The 18,092-nt window shown below is 37.2% G+C and overlaps 1 long non-coding RNA gene across 1 annotated transcript; it reads left to right on the top strand.

Annotated features, from left to right (window-relative positions):
* LOC110256429 lies at positions 379–16,396 on the top strand. The gene is made up of 4 exons (XR_002337922.1): positions 379–464; positions 565–617; positions 13,973–14,106; positions 15,509–16,396. It is a non-coding gene; the product is annotated as an uncharacterized LOC110256429 (long non-coding RNA).

Raw genomic sequence — 18,092 nt, 5'->3', positions numbered from 1 at the left:
TTGTACCTCAATGGGTTTAACATTCAGCTGTTTCCAGTTTTTGCCTATTACTAATAAAACCTCCATGAACAACTCCTATACAGGTTTTTGTAGAAACGTAAAAGTTTTCATTTCACTACGATAAATGCCCAGTAGTGCAGTTGTTGGGTTACATGGTAATTGCATGCTCAGATTTATAAGAAACTGCCAAACTGTTTCCCAAAGTAACTGCACCATTTTATATCCCCACAGCAACAAATGAGTGATCCAGCTTTTCCACTTTTTTGTTCTGTTTTGGTATTTTTTTTACATTACATTAGTCTGTGTGAATGGTAAAATTAGTAAATAAATACACGGCCCATATAAGAACAGCCTGTAAAAAGTCCTCCCCAAAAGTCCAAAGGGTAAAAAGTCAGGAGTTATATAAAAAAGCCATCTCAAGCAACAGCCTCTCGCTGACTTGTCTCAGCTCATAGGGCCTTCAGGTATGAAGGAAATGCTTCAAATTCTTAGAAAGTACCCAATATGCCCTAAAGCTCTACCTGATCTAAATTGAAATAAACAAATCTTTTCTTTCCTAAACAGGATCATGGCCTATAAAATGCTTCAAGCAGCCCTGTGTTCAACATTGCTTATAGGTAAGAATCTATTTCCTTTTTTTTTATCATGTCTTTTGCAATTGTTAAGTTGATAGATAACCCCTTCTGACTTTTTAAATAAATGAACAAACATGTTTTATTCATAGACCAATTCTAAAGTGTTAGGGAAACAATACTATTGTGTCATGCTGTGGTTTTGAACATGTTTGTGTTAATCGTATGTGTGATAATTTTATTCCTAATTATGTATTAACATATTAACATGTTACAGTTGCTAAGAAGTCTCTTTAACTTGTGCCTCCAAAGATGTGCTCCAGTGTCCTTGAACAAAGACAATTTTTAAGTGCCTTTTAGAAATTGTAATACTTACATGATACAGTTGTGTGGAAACCTCAAGGTATTTGAGAGTGTGAATTCATTAACCTTTTAGGCTATAGCTCAAAGAAGTGCTGAAGGCACCAAAGGCCAGATGATTTGCTGCCAAATTGACCCAGAAACTCAGAGGTTTATATCTGAATTGAACTGAGAGGTCATTTGTTTTTCTTGTAACCAAAACTGAAAATACATACAACAGTGTAAATTATCTTCATAGTTAAGTCTCTAAAATGTACAAATACTTCTGATGAAGACGCTTAAATCTGAATAAATTTCTACTTTTATAAGTTTGAGACCCAAACTGATGTGTGTGTGTGTGTGTATATATATATATATTATATATATATATATTTCACTTGAGACGCAATCACAGGTAAATACATTGGTATAGATATATATCTAGAGTATGAATCTAGATATGTGTATTCATACCCTTTTATTCCTAAGCATATGAATAATTTTAACAAAGAGTGTTAATCTTCTGTATTGTACTTTGCATTTAGGACATGTTTAAACAAATGATTTAGCAAATTTTAGCTGAGTTATTTATTATTAAGCAATTATCATCAAGTCATACCAGGTTATAGCCCACATCTCCGATTGAAGAAAGTGAGGCTGACTCAGTTTAAAAGAGCATATGAGAAGCAACTGTAATTGAAGTCATGGGCTGGTTATAATCCACCAGTATCATGCTTTGCCTTAACTGCTGATCCATGCAGTTGACTTCAGAGTGGGCAATGATGGATGACTGCAAGGCCAAAGGCACTACAGTTAGTCCAGATTCACCTGTGAACAAACCAAGTCAGAAATACCAGCCAAAGGGAAAATGGTTCTATAAACTGCCTTTTACAGACTTTCTTTAAAAACAAATTGGAATTAACTTTAACTTCAACTGAGATAAAAATATGTCTACCTATAAAGAAAACTGGTTTGACAAACTTCCCTTGAAAAACAAGCAACCAAACAAATAAATAAAATTTTTAGTAGAAGTTCATGATATAACATGTTGAGGGTGAGAATCCAGGACAGAGTAATGTGGACACTGCTGGATTAACCCTTCAGTTATCAGGAAAGACTTTACTGTTTGCAGGCTGAGGAGACTGTGGTCCTTAGAACCAGATTCATTTATTACACTAAAAACTCATTTAACTGATATTTTCTAAATCACATACTTCTAAAGTAGGAAATAATAATTTGAATCAAATTTGTTTCTTCCTCATCCCTCCCCCCTTTTTCATTTAAAAATGTAGCCTATTCATCTGAACTTCCCTGGAGCCCTTCTGCTTGCCTTAAGAAAGCAACACTTTTTAAAAGTTTATTTTTATTATTAAAAAAGTTTTCTCTGTTACAGATTAGTTGTCTAATAAATTACTTTTGTCCAGAACTTAATTTGAAGTAAGTAGGGAAAAGATCTCATTATCTATTTCCCTAGTGGGAATGCTCAAGCCAAAAATGATGAAGAGCCTACTCAAGTAATTACATTTATAAGCAGAGTCCCCAAATTATTTTATTGATTTTCTCAAAATAGTAATTTATACACACTGGGGCTGATTCCTTGGTCAGAGAATTAGAGGTCCAAGTGTCATGATTTGATTAAAAAACAAAACAAAATGAAACAAAAAAACACTCTCTTTAGCATTTAAGTCAAGAATTGCCTTTTCCTATAATAAGACAGTAAATTGAATACTACTATTTCAAGCCTTTATTATGTGTCAGGGGTTTTCCATATGTTACCTTGGTTCAGCTCTGATAATCACGCTAAAAACAGGATTATGAGACTCATTGTACAAAGAGGAAACTGAGGCTGAGAGAAGTTAAATGACCAAGCTACAGGGTCAGTCAATGGTGAATGACCCATTCATAGACAAATTCTACCTCCAGTTCTTCGAAGAACAAAACTCTTCTTCCTGCTACACAAACTGTTTCCTCTGTCACCTCTGCAATACCAGGTGTGAAATATGCAGACATGAAATAGGCAGCAGAGCATGCAAGATCTCCTACTAAAGACGTAATGGAGCCAATACTGTAGCTATTGGTTTCACAAGAAAAGGTAGGGAGTTAGAGAGCTGGGTGGGTTTATCCAAGAAAATAGGGCCAAACCAGGACATAACTAAGGACAGTTCCTAGTTGTATTGATTTAAAGAAAAGTCCTAAACCCAACATGTTCCACTTCAACAGGGCACTTTTTAAATTTTATTTATTTATTTACTTACTTATTTAGTCTTTTTAGGGCCACACTCAAGGCATATCGAAGTTTCCAGGCTAGGGGTCAAATGGGAGCTACCGTTGCCAGCCTATGCCACAGCCACATAAACATCTGATCTGAGCCACATCTGTGACCTACACCACAGGTCACAGCAACGCCAGATCCTTAACCCACTGAGCAAGGAAGGGATTGAACCCGCATCCTCATGGATCCTAGTCAGGTTTGTTACCACTGAGCCATGACGGAACTCCAGATTTTTAATTTTTTTTTTTTTTTTTTTTGCAGTACAGTAGATTTGCAGTGTTGTGTTAGCTTCAGATGTACAGAAAAGTAATTTATCTACACACACACATATTTTCTTTTTCAGACTTTTACTATTATAGTTTATTATACTGAATATAGTTCACTGTGCTATAGTCAGTTCTTATTGTTTATATATTATGTATATAGACACAGTAGTGTGTATCTGTTAATCCCAAACTCCTAATTTAGCCCTCCTCCTCTTTCCTCTTTGGTAACCATAAATTTTCTATGTCTGTGAATCTGTTTCTGTTGTGTAAATAAGTACATTTGCATCATTTTTTTTAGATTCACAAATAATATCAGATTGATATTTGACTTTTTCTGACTTACTTCACTTAGTATGATAATCTCTAGGTCCATCCATGTTGCTGCAAATAGCATTATTTCACCCTCTTTTATGGTTGAATAATATTGCACTGTATATACTACCATATCTTCTTTATTCATTCCTTGGTCAATGGACATTTAGGTTGCTTCCATGTCTTGGCTATGGTGAATTGTGCTGCAATGAACATTAGGGTGCATATATCTTTTCAAATTATGGTTTTCTCCATATAGATGCCCAGGAGTGGGGTTGCTGGATCATAAGGTATTTCTATTTTTAGTTTTTAAAGAACTTTCATACTGTTCTCCATAGTAGCTGCAACCAATTTACATTCCTAGCAACAGTGTAGGAGGGTTTCCTCTCCTCCACACCCTCTCCAGCATTTATTATTTGTAAACTTTTTGATGATGGCCATTCTGACTAGTGTGAGGTGATACCTCATTGTAGTTTTTGACTAGCATTTCCATAATAATTAATGATGTTCAGCATCTCTTCATGTGTTTTTTTTTTTTTTTTTTTTTTTTTTTTTTTTTGCCTTTTCTAGGGCCGCTCTCGTGGCATATGGAGGTTCCCAGGCTAGGGGTCGAATCAGAGCTGGAACCACCAGCCTACGCCAGAGCCACAGCAACATGGGATCCGAGGCGCGTCTGCAACCTACACCACAGGTCAAGGCAACGCCAGATCCTTAACCCACTGAGTGAGGCCAGGGATCAGGCCAGGGATCGAACCAAAACCTCATGGTTCCTAGTCGGATGCATTAACCACTGAGCCACGACGGGAACTCAGGTTGGTTTTTTTGATACTGAGTCGTATGAGCTGTTTGTATATTTTAGAAATTAAGCCCTTGTTGGTTGCATCATTTACAAATATTTCCTCCTAATCCATAGATTGTCTTTTCATTTTGTTTAAAAGCTTTTGCTGTAAAAGCTTACACATTGATTGATTTGGTCCCATCTGTTTTTGCTTTTTTTTTTTTCCTTTTGCCTCAGGAGACTAAAAGAAAACACTGCTGTGATTTATATCAGAGAATGTTTTACCCATGTTCTCTTCGAGGAGTTTTATAGTTTTCTGTCTTATATTTAAGTCTTTAAGCCATTTTGAGTTTATTTCTGTATATGGTATGAGGGAGTGTTCTAACTTCATTGATTTACATGCTGCTATCCAGCTTTCCCAACACCACTTGCTGAATAGATTTTCTTTTTTCCATTGTATATTCTTGCTTCTTTTGTTGAAAATTAATTGACTATTGGTATTTCTGGGCTCTCTATTCTGTTCAATTGATCCATATGTCTATTTTTGTGCCAATATCGTGCTGTTTTGATTACTGTAGCTCTGTAGTATTGTAATAGGGCTCTTTAAAAAATGAAACAGCCCCATTTCATATAAAGAGGAAATATGGAAAATTCCCATATATAGAAAGTGCTTCACTGAGCAGGTAAACCAGTCCTTGGGGATGACCCATCCATGAAACAATTTAGGGGTTCACACCCATATTATTGATATGTGGTCAAATCTATCCATAAAGTACAAGTATGTTTCCTGGTTTTAGAGAGAGGAAAAAATAAACTGCCTTTGGCCTGTTTCTCTAACATAGGTCCAGCTTTTGTTTTTCAACCCAGAGTTATTAACCAAGGCCTATTTTGTCTTGAGGTGTTTTTGTTTGTTTTTGACAAGAGCTTTTAAGCTTACGTTTTTTCCCCACAACCTTAATCATATCTCCACTCCTTCCGTTTGCCTTCTTCTCTGTTACAATAGAAGAAATGGATCTTCTCAGCCATCACTTCAGCCTTGTACTTCTTTAGAGTCTGTATTTCCTGATACAGTTTTAGTTTATTATACAGGATTTTGTTCTTAACTTTACCTACTCACTTTGGCTTAAGATTGATTGATGCTGTCAAGAAAGTGGGTAATGAGGATAAACTGGGAAATAACTTGGTTGGAGGAAAAAAATGTCCCTGACTATGACTAGATTCATGAGCACTCTGGATGTTGTAGAAAAGCTGTTTTCCTAACCATGTGCCAACATTGGTCATGGCTCTAGAATTGGGTGTCCTGCCAACATACATAGGCAGTGACCCAGAAGGAGTCACTATTGATTGGATCATGTAAAATACTGCCTTTTGTGAGTCACAAAAGTCTCTGTTCACAAGATTAAAAACTAATAAAAGACTTGCCAGGAGTGTCCGTTGTGGCACAGTGGAAACGAATCCAACTAAGAACCATGAGGTTGCGGGTTAGTTCCCCGGCCTCACTCAGTGGGTTAAGGATCTTGCATTGCTATGAGCAGTGGTGTGGGTTGAAGACGAGGCTCAGATCTGGTGTAGGCCGGCAGCTGTAGCTCCGATTAGACCCCTAGCCTGGGAACCTCCATATGAGGCAGGTGTGGCACTAAAAAAGCAGAAAAAAAAAAAGAAGAATACTTGCCGGCCTCAAAAATACACCCCAGGGAATTAAGTGGTCATGAACGTGAGCACATATGTGGCATATATGATTGTGCCAAGAGCAGGTTAAAACAGATGGAAGTTAAACTCAGGTAATTACAATTTCTGTTTGTTTTTCAAAGTACTCAACACATCAGCAATGGTAACATCAATAAAGCTGAAGTTCCTAAGTTAAAAGTTCAGTTTCGAAAGCCTTTTATCAACAGTTTAGTCAGATCATAGGGATTTGTTAGCTAGTCCTGCAGGTCAGCACCTCTTTCTTTTTTCCAGTTCACTTGCATCAACCCTTTTTGTTTTCTGCCTTTACTTCTCCTACTTGTCCCTGTCCCTTTCCCCATGGCTTTTCATCTTTTGTAACCTTTGCAACCTCCCTTCTTTTGTCTCTCCTCCCTTAGGTTTCTTTTCTTGATTTCTCTCTTCTCCTTCTTCCTTCTTTTTTTTTCTTCACAGTTTTTCTCTCATAATCCAAATTTCTTCTCCTTCTTCTCTCTCTCACTAAATTTTATGTGAATTACAGCAAAGGGAGAGAATCCATTATACTAAAATACAACCCTTTAATCTTCACTTAAAGTGTTGGGTCAGTGACCAAAGTTTAGAGTGGCAAGGAAAAAAAAAAAAAGGATTTCGTTATTTGTAAAGCAAATTCCTTACTTAACACAGAGAATATTCAAGTCTAAAAAATACGAACCCTAAACATGAGTATTTTGATCTCTTACTTAATTATAAAATTTCTCCTACAGTTAGACAGATTTTTGAAAATTTTACCATATTTCCAAGGCATCTATATATTCTTTTTTCCTTATTTTCCTTTGTACTTAATTCCTAATGGCCATTTATACTTTATTTTAGGACTTCATTTATAAGCACACATAATTACCTGGACACTTACTTCATCTTTTTTTTTAAAGATGTAAACATTTTAAGGACAGGGACTGAGACTCAGTGCAACAAAATAGTAAATAATAAATATTATTCCTTAATTGCTTATACTAAGTGCTTTACCTACAGAATCACATTCCTAAGTATTTCTGAGCTTGTGACAGGACTCTAGTGCTCATCTCCATCCCCAGTACCAGGTGCCAAGCAATACTACAAATATCATTATCACCCAGTACCTAAGGGAAACAGCTAGTGAAGCGCCTCTCCTGTGAATCTGGTAAACTTTTAGCATCTTCCGTCCCCATTGAATCCCATCATGTTTATTTCTTAGACATTGGAGGTTACGTGAGAGAAGGAGGTTGCCATTGTAACCATCCAGAGATGACAAGCTCCTGCTGGCTGGAGAAATGACTGAATAGTCTGTAACTATGCTGATGGCCATGAAAATGATACTTGTGGTAGGAATCTATACACTAAAAAAAAATGAGAAAGCCTGATGTGAAATTTAAGACAGAATAAAAGGGCAGAGTCTGATGGTAGATTCCTATTTTCTTTCATGCAGCTCACTTAGAGCTCCCTCTTGGTAAATCCAAGAAGCATACTTGGCGTGTCCAGCTCATTCTTCTTTCTTCCTCTTAGGAGTGAGCTGCCCCAAGAGAACACACTTTCTGTTCTGGTTCTGCAACCTGACATTGTATATGAAATTTTCCAAATTCTAGGTCTAGTCACTAGGCCCTTTATATGCTTATACCAGGCTACATTTTCCAAGTTTGCCTTTCTCAGTAATAAAGGAAATAGGTTGCTGTTTATAATCAACTCTGGTTTATTTCTCAGCTTGATCAAAACCAGGACAAAGAAGGCAAGCGCTATGTGTAGTTATACGTTATATGTCAGAAGGTGTCAGAGAATCCAACAGGTCTGTTGTCTCAGAAACATATTTTGCAGAGCAGAAAATGGAGGTGCAGGAATAAGAAGTGGCTTGTGACCTAACTAGTCACCACACAGCCAGGATAAGACTCCAGATCTCTGATCCCTCTTAGTTTGCATGGATAGAGCTATAATCTCAAATACCTCCATACTCTGAAGCATCTGCCTTATTTTTACCATACAGAATTTTCTGCAGAGGACATTCCAGAAATATTTAGATAGTAGAACTCAGCTTGACAGATCCTATTAAAACTATGATACAGGATGAAAGCAAGGAGAGTATGTAGGAAGTTGAAAGAAAGAAAGATTTTTTTAATAACTTACAATTATAAAGTTTAAAACTAATATGGCTGATATTGCCTACATTAAAAAACACACACACTCACATACACACATTTAAAAACCAACAGAGTGATAAAACTCATGGTTCAGTTTTCAAACCCCAGCAGTATTATGCAGTCTTACAAACACAAACTCTGATCTTGCTCTAACTTTCAAGGTTGATCAGGCAGAATGGAAAAGGGAGGGGAAATTTCTCAAGCAGAGAGGATAATAGCATGCCCTTCTATATTACTTGCATTTTATTTCCAGTCCTGCCACTGACTTACTCTGTGACCTTGAGTGAGTCATTTCATCTCCGTGTGTCAATTTTCTCATTTGTAAAGTAGGATAATAAATACTACTTTCTGTCTCTCTCATGGGAGATGTTATTATCCCCTCCAATTAATATTTAATGGATGTTTGTTGGGCCCATAATGCTGAGGTAGAAGCTTTGTTCTGGGAGGTAGGGGGAAGAGAAGATGAAACATTTTCCATGAGCAAAGAGGTGGAAGATTTACAAAAGAGAGAATTATTAGTGCTTAAAATAGCTATGGCTTATATTTTAAAACATGCTTCTCTGCCAAGATTTATGCAATAGCATTTTTTCATAGTTACTGTACAATGCACCAAAATAATCATGGCACAGAATATTGGTTTTAATTTCAGATGATTCCAAGTAACATTATTTTAGGCAATTACTGTACTTTTTATGTAGCTGTAAACTATATTCTAAGCATAATTTATTTAGAAATGTTTATTAGATATTTATGGTATTGGATCTACTTGCCTAGCCACTACCTTTGTTTCTCTCTTTTTTAACAGAAAAAAAAATCTGCATTAAACATATAACTCTGTAAATAACACCTTTTCTTAAAAGAGAATGAAGAGAAATCTGAAAAGTCACCTATTAACACATCCCAGCTAAAACCCAAATTTTAATGCTGGTCAACCCACAGCAATCAGCCCAAATGAATGAGAGTTTCCTACTCTCCAGGTCAATCCTGTCTTCCCATTCCTGCTGTCATTCACCTCACCCAGGCACTACTAATCTCTCATTTGGACCATGTGAAGAGCCTCCAACTTTGTGTTCCTCCCTCCGCTCTCATTTACCACTTATCCTTCACCTCATTGACAAAAGAGTTTTCAAAAGTTAATCTGTGAATGAATAAACAAAGTGTTGGCATACACACACACACACACACACACACACACACACACATATAATATTATTCACCCTTAAAAAGGATTGAAATGCTGGCATATGCTATGACAAGGATAAACCATGAAGATACTATACTAAGTGAAGTAAGTCAGACACAAAAGGGCGAATGTTACCTAGTTCCTCTTATTTGAGGTACCTAGAATAAGCAAATTCACAGAGATGGTAGGTAAATGGTAGGTAGTTACCAGGGGCTAGGGAAGAGGGTAATGGAAGTTGTTTAAAGGATACAGAGTTTCTTTCTTTCTTTCTCTCTTTTTAACGTTATGGCCCTACCCTGGCATACGGAAGTTCCCACGCCAGGGACTGAATAGGCAACTCTGGATCCTTTAACCCATTGCACTGGGCAGGGGTTCAAACCAGTGCCTCCATATCGACCCGAGCCACAGCAGTAGAACTCTTAACTCACTACGCCACAGCAGGAACTTCTAAAGGTTACAGAGTTTCTATTGGAGATAGTGAAAAAGTCGGGAAATGGTGGTGATGGTTGCACAACATTATGAATGTACTTGATGCCACTGAATTGTACAATAAAAACTGATTAAAATGGTAAGTTTTATATTATGTATATTTTATCACAATAAAGCAACGGTTTAAAAACTGTATCTGGTCTTATCATTTTTCTTGTTCAAAAATGATAATTATGTACAGAGTAAAGTCCGAACTCCTTGGCGTGACGGTAATAATTCTGAATGGAGCTCCAGCTTATCTTTCCAACATTATCTCTGACACATCTATACCACAAACAACCCTAACTTTCAGTTGGCAAAGTGAAGGTCATTGAACCCATGCCTTGCTCTGCTCCCCTTTTCCCTGGCTCTCCAATCTTTTTGAGCCTGGAATATATGTGCTTTGCTTCCACTCCCTTCCTCCTGGCTGCAGAAACCTCACATCCTTTGAAGCTTAACTTGAACCCAACTTCTCTGTGAGACCTTCCTGCCAATATTGGAATTAATCACTCCTCTTTCAGGTAGTCTAGTCACAATACATCTTATAGTTATTTTTGAACTCAGAATATAATATGAATTCCTTAATGGAAAGGGTATATATTATTTATCTCTTTATGCAATGACAAATATCAGAGTAGGAACTAGAGTGAGGCAAGTGGAGGCCTTATGGCAAACAATTTTTAAAAGCCCAAGAATGAATTCCTTCTTATATTTTATACCCTATGGACCTCACTTACCTCATCCTTCTCTTAACTCTGGTGATTATCTGTTCACCTTGACATCAGTTAGTGCTTATGATGCACTGTATTAGTTATCTACTATGGCATGACTAATTTCCACCAAACCTTAGCAGCATAAAACAATAAACACTTTTTATTTCACAGTTTCTAAGAGTCAGGAATTTGGGCATACCTTAGGTCAATTGTTCTGAATTAAGATCTCTCATGAAGTTGCAGAAGCCATTGCAAAAGGATGTAAAATATCTTATTAATAATTTCTATATTGATGACATGTTAAAAAGGAATAATTGTTCATATACGGAATTAAGTGAAATATATTATTAAAATTTTAAAAAAACTTCAGTGGGAGCTGTTGTCTTTTGAAGGTTTGACTGGAACAAAAGCATCAGGCTCCCAGGTAGTTCAATTACGTGACTGTTGGTAGGAGGCTTCAGTCCCTTGACATGTGGGCCTCTCCCTTAGAGCTGCTTGAGTGCCCTTCACAATATAGCGGCTGACCTCCCATAGAGCAAGTGACCCAAGAGCTGGTCATAGCAGGAACTATAAAGTCTTTTATGTCTTACCCACAGATATCACACACTGACACTTCCTTAGAATCCTGTGGTTATTCAGGTCAGCCCTACTAAGTGAAAAGGGGAACCACACAGGATAGGAATAGTAGTAGACTATGATCTTTGAGGAAAATCTTAAAGGATTGCTTTCACAAACATGCTGGTTTGATTGTACTGCTCCTTAGCAGCAAGTCAGTATTACTTCTAGAATCTGTTACTATTATCTTCTGAAACTGATATTTGTAATTTATTTTTAAATAATTGAATAAGCTAAATTATTAACTTTTTATAAGTGGAGACTATGTCTAAGTCATTTTTGGATCCTCCATATGCAGTACAGTTTTTTACACCCAGAAGCCTCTTGATTTATTTATGATATCCAGAGAGGCTGTCATTTGCAATAGTTATTTAGAACTAGGGCTTACTAGATTGACAAATTAAACTAGAAGTAACATAGCTGATAACTAGATCTCTGCTTAGAGCTCAAGACCAAGCCCAAGAAAACATGACATCATAATGAATGTGTAAGTAATGATTATTTCTTTTAAAAAAATGCTTTTATAATTATTGTTACTTCTATCTGGCTTCAAGCATCCCTTCCTCTTAGTCATAATATAGCACAGTGGCTCTGCATGGAGAATTCCGTCCTCCTTTCCAATAGTTCTGTGGCCTTAGACATGTTATTTAACTTTTTATGCCTTCGTTTCCCTGTCTACAAAATAAAATGATTGATAGTACTACTTAGATTTGTTGTAAGTATTAAATAAGGTAACTCAAGCAAATTATTTAGCGTTCTGCTCAATAAATGTTAACAAATTTTATTTCTTTGTTTGTTTGTTTAGAACTCTAATCCAGCCACCTCTAACCACTGTTTTCAGATAATTGGTCTTGCAGATTCCTAATGTAACATCTTTATTCACATCATTCCTTCAGCCTCAAATTAAAACTTTCCCCTTCTCCCATTACACCAAATATAATCTTTTCAAATATAAGGAATAGGTTAAGCAATTTCCCTGACCATGAAAATTGTTTGTGCCCCAGTGTTCCAATGCTTCATGTAACACTGTCTCCTAAGCTCCTTTAGCACAACCAAATCCTGTGCTGCCTGTTTTATTTTGTATGTTGGACCCTTCATCCCCTTCTCCTATACGGGTGAGGTTTCATAGCTTATAGTTCACTGTAACCCTGATTTATAGGATTAGTGATCAACAAAGGCTTGTTAATGATGAAGATGTAGAAGGATTAATGTAACATGACTTACAACTGGATTCGTAATAAATGCTCCTTTATCACAAGAAATGGACAGATTACATTGTTATCACAAATAAGTCAGGAGTGTGTTTTTCTTTTATATTGACTCAAATTACAGCTCTGAGTGTGACTGTGTTTTATTTAGGAATGAAAACGTAACATAGACTTAAAATTTCAAGAACCTAAAAAAGTCTGGGTTTTAAAAATTATCTTTTTTTTTTTCTTAGTTCTAGAGTGGGAAGGAGGCAGAAAATGCAAGCCTGTTTGATGGGTCTATCCACATTCACTACTCTAACTACAGTGTCAGATTTGGGAGCAGTCTCCTTCAAAATGAAAGATTTATCTATTTTGGAAGGCTAGGAAAGCAAGAATAAGATTGTAGACTGCCAGATTTGAACCAAGTGGTTTGTATCTACTAATTTATCCAGTCCTTACAGTGAGCCTGCTATTGTCTTACAATGTTATTATTATTATTATTATTATTATTTTTTGTCTTTTTGCTATTTCTTTGGGCTGCTCCCTCGGCATATGGAGGTTCCCAGGCTAGGGATCGAATCGGAGCTGTAGCCACTGGCCTACGCCAGAGCCACAGCAATGCGGGATCCGAGCCGCCTCTGCAACCTACACCACAGCTCACGGCAACACCGGATCATTAACCCACTGAGCAAGGGCAGGGACTGAACCCGCAACCTCATGGTTCCTAATCGGATTTGTTAACCACTGCGCCACGACGGGAACTCCTGTTATTATTATTTTTATACTCTTTACAGATAACTAGAGCTCAGAGAAATTAAGCAACTTGCCTAAAAAAAGTGATACAGCTGAAATTTGAATTTAACTCTGCAGGCTTCTATGCATGAACAGAAACTCTGAAAATTTCCTGCATCCACAACAGAGCCTTGGCTTTCATACTGTATGACATGCAGGTCACATAGGGTGGTGACAGTACAATGATGCCAAGGACTGAGGAGCAGCCCTCTTCCCAGGGCAAAGCTTTTCCACAGTTTCCTTCTCAGGTGCCCATCCTCCCAAAGACCATAGTTGCTTTAGGATGACACAGTTTCAGAGTTCCCTTCGGGGCTCAGCAGTTAACGAACCCAACTAGGATCCATGAGGGTAGAGGTTCGATCCCTGGCCTTTCTCAGGGAGTTAAGGATCTGGCATTGCCGTGAGCTGTGGTGTAGGTCACAGACGCAGCATAGATCCAGCGTTGCTGTGGCTGTGGCATAGGCTGACACCTGGCAGCTCCGATTTGACTCCTAGCCTGGGAACCTCCATATGCTGCAGGTGCGGCCCTAAAAAACAAAAAAAAACAAAAAAAAGTTGACACAATTTCTTTCTTTAAGAAAAACATTGAAATGTAAACTATTGCCCTAAAAGATTCCATGCTCTTGGACTCAATTACAGGAGCTTTGGGAGCACCATTTTTATTGGAGGACCCAGCAAACCAATTCCTACGTCTCAAAAGACACATATATTTGCAGGATTACTGGGATTCAGATTACAGTCCGAATACATGGGGAAGCACACTGGCTAATCAGGTATTTGCATTAGAAATAAATGGTCCTTCACCATCTCTCTTTTTAAATAGGTGTGGCATCAGCTGGCATTAATACACCACCAGCCCAATCCATGATTTTTCCTCTTTAGCTGCCCTGGGCTGTACCTGCTCTTCCGTCTCCATGAACTGGCTTTTGTCTGGTAAATTCCACCTCCTCCTTCAAGACTAAGATCAAATATCCCCTCCTTTCTGAACCTTTTCCTTCTTTCCAGGAAGGCATATGCCCTTCCTTTTTCTCTCCCTTATTCAAGCTGTTCACATGAATTGTTCTCAAATGTCAATCTGGAATTATTTTCTTATTCGCCCAACCTCCTTACCTAGACCACAACGGTAAGGTGCTTGTCTTATCCATCAAGGTAATTATTTTCAAGTTTCAGTGAATTAATTATTGCACATTTGGGTAGTTGGATGGATGGATCATGGTCACAATTTAGTTCCCTCTTAGATTTTCAGTAGCTAATATTCCTCTGTGGTAATTATCCAAGCCTTTAATGTCATTCCTTCATTTGCTTACTTTTTATACATTTTCCTCCTATTTATCTGTATTCTCACTCCAAGAGAAATGAAGTAGCTTTCATAAGCCAGCTTTATTTCATGCTTACCTTTTCAATGCAAAACAATATTGAAACTCCAGGCCAAATGAAATTGTTGAATTGTCTGAGGATTTCAATTATTCATGATTTCCCTCTACAATTTAGCAATTTAGAAAACAAAGGAGTACAATTAATTAATTAATTAATTCCTTAGCTTATTTATTCTTTCTTTTCACATGTATCAGGCTCTTGCCATCACCAGACATGACAGTTGTATAAAATAATAAAGGAATTGAATATCCTTATTTTTCTGGGGCCGGGGTCCTATCCTTACTCTGCTTGGCTGGATTTTAACTGGTCTGTTAGGATCAGTTTGTTTCTGCTTAGCATTCATTGATGAAAACAACCAGCTTGAATAATGCATTGAGTTTTATGCCTGTTTTCTTCTCCAACAGGCATCATTTAGAGGTATTAAAACAAGACATTTGCTTATTTGGCAAATTAAATAATTACATAAGCTGGTAGACTGTGTCTTCTTTATGGAATATTGAAATTTTCAAGTGCACTCTTGCCTATAATTGTAGACCATTGCTGTAATCAGCTGACAGATACCATAATGTAACAAGACTCTATTACACTGGTTCATACGGGGGCCCCAGACATACTGCAAAACATTTGAGCATAGAAGTAAACAGATCACTAAAAGTATGAAAACCAAACCTTACTTGATATTATTCTTCCACTGTATATCGCTCAGTCTTTGGGGAATATCTGCATGATAATCAGAAAAATTGATACAATGTGTTCTAAATACTCAGAGATCATAACTTGAGTTTCCTTTTTTTGCAGGCTTATGAAACATGGACTGCTTTGAAAACAACAGCACAGTATTACCTGAATGTGAATAATTTGCCCCATGACACATCTACTGCCCAGTAAATGTGCTTTGCTGGTAGCCAGGATAGCAAAAGTAGTGGAAGCCAAAAGGGGCAATGCCTCCAAACCACTAGATTTGGAGACCTCAGGGCAAATCCATCCCATCTACTAAATTATTTATTATGTCTGCCTCATGAAGCTATTGAAAGGAGTAAATATGAAAATCCCTGTAGAGACCTAGAATTAGAAGCTCTCAATAAATTGTTGCTTTTAAAAATGAGAACTAAAATAAAGACTGTAGTAATAAAATTTACCAAATGGTAAAAGGAAATAAAAAAACAAAACAGTAGTGTCATTAAAATTCCCTGTCTGAAAGGAAAACAAAACAAAACAAAAAAAACCGTTCATAGCTCTTGCTTTCTATTGCCTCTTCTTTGAGAGAATTAGTTCACTTTTTGTTCAAGGAAGAAAATGGGATCTCTCATATGGAACTGGTCCTCTCCTCTTTTCTTCAATACTTGTCACTTCCTAAAGTCAGTCTATTCCAAGATCATACTTGTGAATTTTTTTTCATCAAAGCTGTACTGTTTTGGGCAATAGAGAATAAAATCTTAGCTCATACTAGGGAACAGATGATGACTCGGAACCCACTGGAAGCCACCCACCTGTAAGTCTTCCTGAGAAATTTTGTCAAAATTACGCAAGTTTTATGTTCCAGCCCATAATATATTTTTTTGTTTTGATATGAAATAATAATTTTTAAAAATCTCAAATCCATTATTACTCACTTTCCATCCCCCTAAGCCCCAGCCCTAGTAACCACTAATAAACTTTCTGTAGCTATACAAAAAAAAGAAATAACCTTTTGAATTTACTGGCCCTATGTTTTTATTAATATTTCCAATAACATGGAAAAATTGATGTTACATAAAATTGCACTATGTTTGTCCATGGAATACCACTTCAGTACTCAAGATTGAAAAGTACTGAGATGATATAACCAATCACCAAGACTCCCTTGAAATCACAGATAAGTGGACTTTTGCCTTCAAAAGTCAATTTCTCCGTATACCTAGGTCAACTGTTCTCTGCAGAGATTTCTTTTGGTAAATAGAAGCATCTCCTCAAGACTATAGTTGGTCTTATGTGATCTTTTATTTATTTTTTTTCTTTTTGGCCACACCTATAGCATATGGAAGTTCTTGGGCCAGGGGTCAATCTGGGTTGCAGCTGCAACCTGTGCCACAGCTGCAGCAATGCTGGATCCTTAATCCACTGCGCCAGGTGATCAAACCCATGCCATTGCCAAGACAATGCTGGATCCTTATCCTGCTGTGCCATAGCAGGAACTCCTTATGTGGTCTTAAAACAGCTTCAGGCACTTTTTCAGCAGGAAAAAATCAGATGCCACGAAGCTGCACTATAAAGATTTTGGTCCAGCACTTTCTTCTCCAAAAGAACACCAGTAGCTACTCAGTATTCTCCATTTTTTCATTCCATCCCTTAGAGGTGTTTTCAGTGAGAATTGAGACTAATGCATAATTTATTATGTTAACTGCTATCCATTTCTAATACACATAAACAGATTTTTAAATCAAATCACAACTGAATGGACAAAAGAAAGAAATCGAGGAGTTCCCGTCATGGCACAGTGGAAATTAATCTGACTAGAAACCATGAGGCTTCGGGTTCAAACGCGGCTTGGATCTGGCGTTGCTGTGGCTCTGGCGTAGGCCGGCAGCTGTAGCTCCAATTAGACCCCTAGCTTAGGGCTGCACGCACAGCATATGCCGTGGGTGCAGCCCTAAAAAGACAAAAGAAAGAAAGAAAGAAAGAAAGAAAGAAAGAAAGAAAGAAAGAAAGAAAGAAAGAAAGAAAGAAAGAAAGAAAGAAAGAAAGAAAGAAAGGAAGGAAGGAAGGAAGGAAGGAAGGAAGGAAGGAAGGAAGGAAGGAAGGAAGAGAAAGAAAAAGAAAGAAAGGGAAAAAGAATCACCTGGTTTTGCACTAAGAAATAAATTTGACAATAATATATTTTGCTACCACAAAGTTCTAATCTTTGTTTAATATAAATGTAGAATGCCTATGTATTGGTCAGGGTTCCCCAGAGAATTAGAATCAATAGAATGTGTATATAAATAGAAAGAGATTTATTTTCAGGAATTTGCTCATGTGTTTATAAATCCTGACAAGTCCAAAGCTACCCGTCTGAAACTAGCCCAGCAAACTGAAGACCAGAGAACAAGTGTTACAGTCCAAGTCCTATGACCATCTGCTGGCAGGAATGCTTCTTGCTCAGGAGAGGTCAGCCTTTTGTTGTATTCAGGCCTTCAGTTGATTGGATGAGGCCTACCCACATTACAGAGGGCAATCTGCTTTATTAAAACTTAACCCATTTAAGGGTTAAGCTCATCAAAAACACCATCACAGAAACACTGAGAATAATATCTGACCACATATCTGGGCAGAGTGGCCCAGCTTAAGTTGGCACATAAAATTAATTAGCCATTACAATCTATTTTAAGTTATTTAGATTCACACATTCACACAGCTGGGATTA

The sequence above is a fragment of the Sus scrofa genome, chromosome 13, assembly GCF_000003025.6.
Source record: "Sus scrofa isolate TJ Tabasco breed Duroc chromosome 13, Sscrofa11.1, whole genome shotgun sequence".
NCBI lineage: Eukaryota > Metazoa > Chordata > Mammalia > Artiodactyla > Suidae > Sus > Sus scrofa.
The sequence above is the reverse complement of the archived record's forward strand: the minus strand, read 5'-3'. Positions and strand labels throughout refer to the sequence as shown.